Here is a 6503-nt window from a genome sequence, read left to right as displayed (position 1 = left end):
CTATTATAGGACAGTTAACAGTAATGGATAGTCTATTGTAAAACGAAACGAGCAGTTCTAGATTAACCGGATAAATCTATTTTTCCTGATAACCAAAATTTTTATTTTCTATTATGTTTATTTTCATGCCTACTATCAAATGGACCGTAAGCTTATTTACTTATTCCAAATTTCTTAAAAAAGAAGGAAAAAATCGAAACTATTTTTAATCATCATCATCATTTCATCCCCTAATTCTTTCAAGAACTGTAATATAATATGTTTAAAATAAGTACTTAAAATAATTCTTTTTTTGTTTTTATGCAACTTAGAATGGCAAACAAGGTGACAGCTCAGCTAATGGAAAGTGGTAACCGTCGCCTATAGACATGAGCAGTACCATGGACATAACAGAATATACTGTTTCGCCCATGATACCCCCCATGCGTTGCCATTCCTAAGGATTCAGGTGTTATTCCTCTGTACCCTGTAAATTCACTGCCATATCCCACTCTTCAAACTGAAACACAGTCATGTAAATACAACTACTTCATAGTAGAAACACGAATGGGATAGAAGTGCCCAAGAAAACGACTTTTGTACAAAGTCTCCCTCTGGTAAATAATTTATAAAAACATTTTAAAATGTTTAAATATAAACAAATTCGTATTTAAGTACAATTGATATGAATAATTTTAAATACTTATTTATATTTTTCTTACTCCTTGTATTTGTAAAATATTAAATATATTTTGTCATAAAAGAATGTTTACAGCAGCGGAACTAGTCTACGTGAAGGACAGATAATCTAAAAATCTCTTCGACCTGTGAAAAATGGAATATAAGTAGACATGTCCGTAAAAGCTTATGTAAGAATGTTACGACGTTTTTACAAACGGTTAAAAGAATATGAAAATAGCTAAAATCTTATATTTTTATAACGTAGGGGGTAGCATGCGGCCCAGCTGATGGTAAGTAATTACTGCCGCCCGCAACATCAAAATAATTGCAGGTGTACTACCGATCTTTTAAGAATGAATATGCTCTCTTTTTGAACGTTTCAAACGTACCAATACTATTAATGTGAGAATTTATTAAGATATTTGAATGTTTAGATGCTTAGATGCTTTTACTTAATTATGCTTAAATGTCTGAATACATTTCATTATAGTTTGACACATACTCGTAGAATAAACCACAAACTATCCAACATTAACTTAATAAGATACTCTATATTATAAATTAAGCACTTAAAGCTATAGGACACCGCTTGTAGTCTAATAAAGTATAATAAAAATTAATAGCATTTGTTGTACTTTATATACCAAAGTAATTTTTTTTTTATTTTTGATTTCTTTTGAATTTGGATTTTTTTCGTTACGTTTTTTAGATAAAATATTAAGACCTTACCTTATGAAAATAATAATAATTTTATTAATTTAAATAAACATCATTTTAAAACAACTTCAAAAAGATGAAATCTCTAAAAAAGACTTAATTTATAATTTGCATGCTTAATATTGGCTGAATATGGAACTGTTTATGTACTCGTATTGTATAAAAACCTTGTCATTACCTATTCAAAGCAAATAAAGTATTCTATTGTAAATTCAACTGTACTTTTGTAAATATGTTAAACGATATCTTTCTCAATACTGTTTTTTATTTTATTAATTTCTTTAATCCAGTAACTTTGTGTTATATCCACACTAGTTTAATCTATTAAAATCCTTATTTTGATATCAGTTTAATAAAATCTTAAATTACTAGAATTTGTTTGCAGTATTAATGTATAGACAGATGTCTATATATATAAAAAAGACATTACTGACTCGTCTCTAGTAACGATTCTTGTAGTACGTTTACGAGTCGTAAATGTAATGGGTGCATATAATCTAAGAGTTGGGGTTGAGATATCTCCTTGACTACATATGAGGTACGCGCCTTCGTTCCGAAGCAATTTTATTTTTTAGTTATTATAAAATTGAATAACTTTTGCCTGCAAATGAATATAGTGGATTTCTGAAGTAGGAAAACCAATAAAAAAAGACCAATTCTGGAACACTGGAAAATAAAATTGAATTGACTTGACCATAACTGTGAAATTCGATGACATCAATACAATTTGGCGCGGTAGTTTTTGGGTGATGTCGGAACACCAAACATACGTACAGATAAACAGACAAAAATACTAAAAAATACAATTTTGACTTCTATATTAATATATATATATATATATATATATATATATATATATATATATATATATATATATATATATATATATATATATATATATCTATTATAGTGATCCATCATATCATTTTTAAGGTTCCGTACCTGAAAAGGAAAAAGGAAATCTGTAGGTACAGGACCACTTTATTGTTTATCTGTTGATCTGTCAGGACCCTTTTTTCTCAGAAACTTGTGGTGGTATCGAGCTGAAATTAATATATAATCCCATACTCATAATAATACTACATAATACTCAAATCTACAATCCCTTGAAACTGTGAATAAATCAAACTGCTATCGTATATATTGACATTTGTAAGTGAAATTAATGGTCGAGAGATGAGCAGCAACGTCCCTCCTAAAACTTCACAGAAGCGTAACTGCGGTTGCCAACCCACCTGCCAAGCATGGCGACTACTGACAAATCCTCTCCTCAATAGCTGTCTTTAGAAAAGGCCTATGTTGTGATTTCTTTATACAATGTGAAAACAAAATCATTTGCATCCTTTTATAGAATATTTTGCTAGTGAAATTGAACACTTCTCTCAAAAAAATGAAAATCGATAAAGAAGGATAAAAAAATAAAAAATGTTGATAAACTTTTTTTTTAACCTATTTTCTCTGAGATAAATATTCAATTTTACTAGTAGAACACTTATTAAAAAGTTATTAATAAAAACAATTTTAACCTATATGTTAATGTAAATAACTTCTAAAAGTGTAATGTTAATGATCATTTCTAGTCAAATAGTCAAACAGTGACAGAAATGCGTCAACGTCTTATCTCATAATTGGCAAATCCCACTCGTCTCGTTCAATGGTCGGGTTTACGGCACATAAACCGTATGGGCCGCCCAATAAGTGATCACTGCACGTCTTGTGCGTGCCTCTTGGGCGTAAAAGCGGCGTAAATTGTCTATGTACAGCTACAGTGTGTATGTTAGCCATCTAGCGGAAAAGAATTTTACAAATGTTTAGAATAAAATAGTAAAATATTTATTCGGCATTACACAACACCAAACAAAAAAAAAAACGTTTAATTTTAAACTTTCGCGTTGTTTAAAATATGTGTAATATTTAAACGTGGGCAGTAAAGAAGCAGGTACGTAGGTACGGCGTCCCGATTGTGTATTTATGTTCATAAACATTTATTAATTTTATTCATTTATTTGATATTTCTAAATATATATTAACCTTGAAGAGAATTTCTCGACTAAAATACACGTAAGTCAATCCGGTTAGACATACAATTATAATACAAGTAAATACCCCTTTTTGTTTTATCACAAAAAAGTGTCCAAAATATTATAAGGATTTTTTTTGTTTTTGTGCTATTTCCAAATCAGTAGAAATTTACAAAAAATAATATATAGCAATATAATAAGAAATAATTTTTATTCAAATATATTTAATAATAAGTATTTTTTAATAGTATTTTTTTTATTAAGTACTATCCGGCTGAGAAGAACGGACATGAAACACAACTGTTGTTTTTTTTTTCAATTTTATAATTGAAACAACAACAAAAAAATTCATATTAATAAAATATTTTTAATTTGTATTAATTTTACTCAAATCTGAATTTGTTTATTTCTTTTTTATTGCATAATAAAATTTGTACAAATGGCGATCTTAATGCCGTATAGCGTTTTCTAACAGGTAAACATTAGGTAAAAACAAAAAGCGTTTGATGGTAGTAGTGACTAATATATATTATACAAAAAAGTTAAATATACCTAATAATATAAATTAACATAATTAGTAGAAATATATATTATTCACACTCACCCAATCATTCCTAGCAATTTTCCTCGATCGTCACGCCATCTGACTAGGAGATGCGCCAAATTGTTTGTTCCTGCACTCTAGGACAGTGATTCTCAACCACTGTGCCGCGGCACTTGTGCCGCCAAATTTTAAAAGTGTACCGCCAAATTTTGCAAATATTTAAAATTTTTGTCATAAACTATTTATACAGTGTGTTGTAGTAAGTAAATAATTTTTATCTTTTTCTTTGTGTGCCGTCAAATTTTGAAATCGTTAAATATGTGCCGCAACAAAAAAAAAGGTTGAGAATCACTGCTCTAGGACAAAAAATAAACGGTCGTCGGATTTGTAACAAATTGAAATGATAATCATTTATTAATTAAAATTAAAAACCGCTTCAATCAGGCCACAGCTTTACAAGCCAGGCTTATCCATCAACAAGTTAGGCCTTTAGTTATGACCTACAGAATTACTCGTAACTTGCATGACATCACACGAAAACGGTTGACATGGATTTTTATTTACATAATGCTGTTTGGTAATTTGTGAAAAAAAATTAGGTAAAGAGATAAGAAGATAACAAGAGACAAGATAAAAAAATGCCAGAAGAGTGACCTAAATGAATACACAGGAGTATTACGAGGTATATAATCTTAAAAAGTTGTGGAACAAAATCTTAAAAAGAAAAGATTTTGTTCCACAAACCGACACACATTTTGACCACAAAGTAAACCGACTTCAATTGTGGCAAAACTACTTACATTTATTTTACAAACTAAACTACTCAAAGAATTTTGATAAAATTTCTATGGGACTAATCTGTAAGTATAATATATCCTTTTAGACAAAAAAATAATTTTCCAAATTGGTTTATAAGTAACGGAGTTCTTACATAAACATAAAAAATACAACAGAAATGAGAACCTTCTTTTTTAAGTCGGTTAAACATATATATATGAGTATTGCGAAATATTTAGTTATACTCGTAAAAATAATGGTCAAGACTAAGTACTTTAAAGTGTTTTAATAATTGTTAATGTTGTTTATTATTACTGGAAATTTAAACATAGTAATTAAATATGAAGTTATAATTATGTACTTAAATAAACAGAAGAATTTATGTAAACAGTTGTTTTGCATATGAAACGAACTAGCTACGATTGGAAAATAAGGTAGTGTGATAAACTTCCGCATCCAATGTCTTCGTGTAGTATTATTTTATTAATTAACCATAATAATAATAAATTGAACAATTGGACGAACTTACATAAGTGAAGTCCGATTATAATTTTATGAACATTGATCTGAAATATATAAAATGGATATTTTTCTTGTATTAAATAAATCTTGTCAATAATGTATACTATTTAAGCGATATGAGTAAAGCTAAAATAACACTAAAATAAGAAACTATTTTAGTGTTATTTTAGCTTTAATTACATCGACGATCCTCGTCATTTAATTCTTCGTGATTTAAAAATTCGTTAGACCACAAAGAATCCTAAAACTCAAGAAACCTTAATTCAATGAATCATTACGCCATAGCAATAATGTCGATTCATAAAAAAATTATAATGAAAAAAGTAAGCATCACTTATAGACATAAACTACGCCAGGGGCATCACAGAATATACTATGACACTCATCACCTAAAACCTAACTTATTATGTCTCCATACCCAACGATTGGGCGGGAAAGAGATTATTAAACCTAATGGCTTAATAAACCCATTTCTAACGATATACCCTATCAGGTGATTGATTTATTGTTGAATTTTTGCCTCGATGAGGTAACTGACCTACTTCATCTTCCCCTATCGTCCCTCACTGGTGCCTCACCAGTGTATACTGTTAGCACAGGCGGGGTCACAATTCCATTATCATTAAAAAAATACTTAGTAAATTCATTGTCAATTATATTTATACTATCATAAAATAAATTATCTATATTCAATAATTAGTAAATAAAATAACAATATAAAATTTGTTTCTTTTACAACTCGTAGCGCCATCTTTGAGCTTGTAAGTAAATTTTGTAGCACACTTTCGAATCGGACTGTCTTGTTTGCATGCTCTTCGTTGCTTTTGTATATTTAGTTTCCAAAAATCACAACAACCAGGTGCAATGTAAATTATTCTTACAATATATTGTTTGTTTTTTGGGTTTTTATTGTCCCAGCCAACTAATAATTATCAAATTCGACATACATATTATATTTCAAACAAGAGACATACATATGACAGCTTTAACCCGGTAAAGCGAATCGCGACTCGCAAATAAAAACTAGTAGCGATATTACTAATTAGTAATCTGTATTTCTTACTCTAAAATACTATATTAAAAGTGACGTTTAAACTTAAAGAGCACAAAGATAATTTCTTTTTAATATATACATTTTATTTTGAAATATTAAACTCCCTAATTTCAAAAGAAATGGGAGAAAACAATTTAAAAAAGACTCTTAAATATATATTTAGGTATATGTAAATGATCTCTGTATTTACAATATAATAATAAAAAAC

This window comes from Galleria mellonella, unplaced genomic scaffold (assembly GCF_026898425.1).
Source record: "Galleria mellonella isolate WM207_F2 unplaced genomic scaffold, CSIRO_AGI_GalMel_v1 utg57, whole genome shotgun sequence".
NCBI lineage: Eukaryota > Metazoa > Arthropoda > Insecta > Lepidoptera > Pyralidae > Galleria > Galleria mellonella.
The sequence above is the reverse complement of the archived record's forward strand: the minus strand, read 5'-3'. Positions refer to the sequence as shown.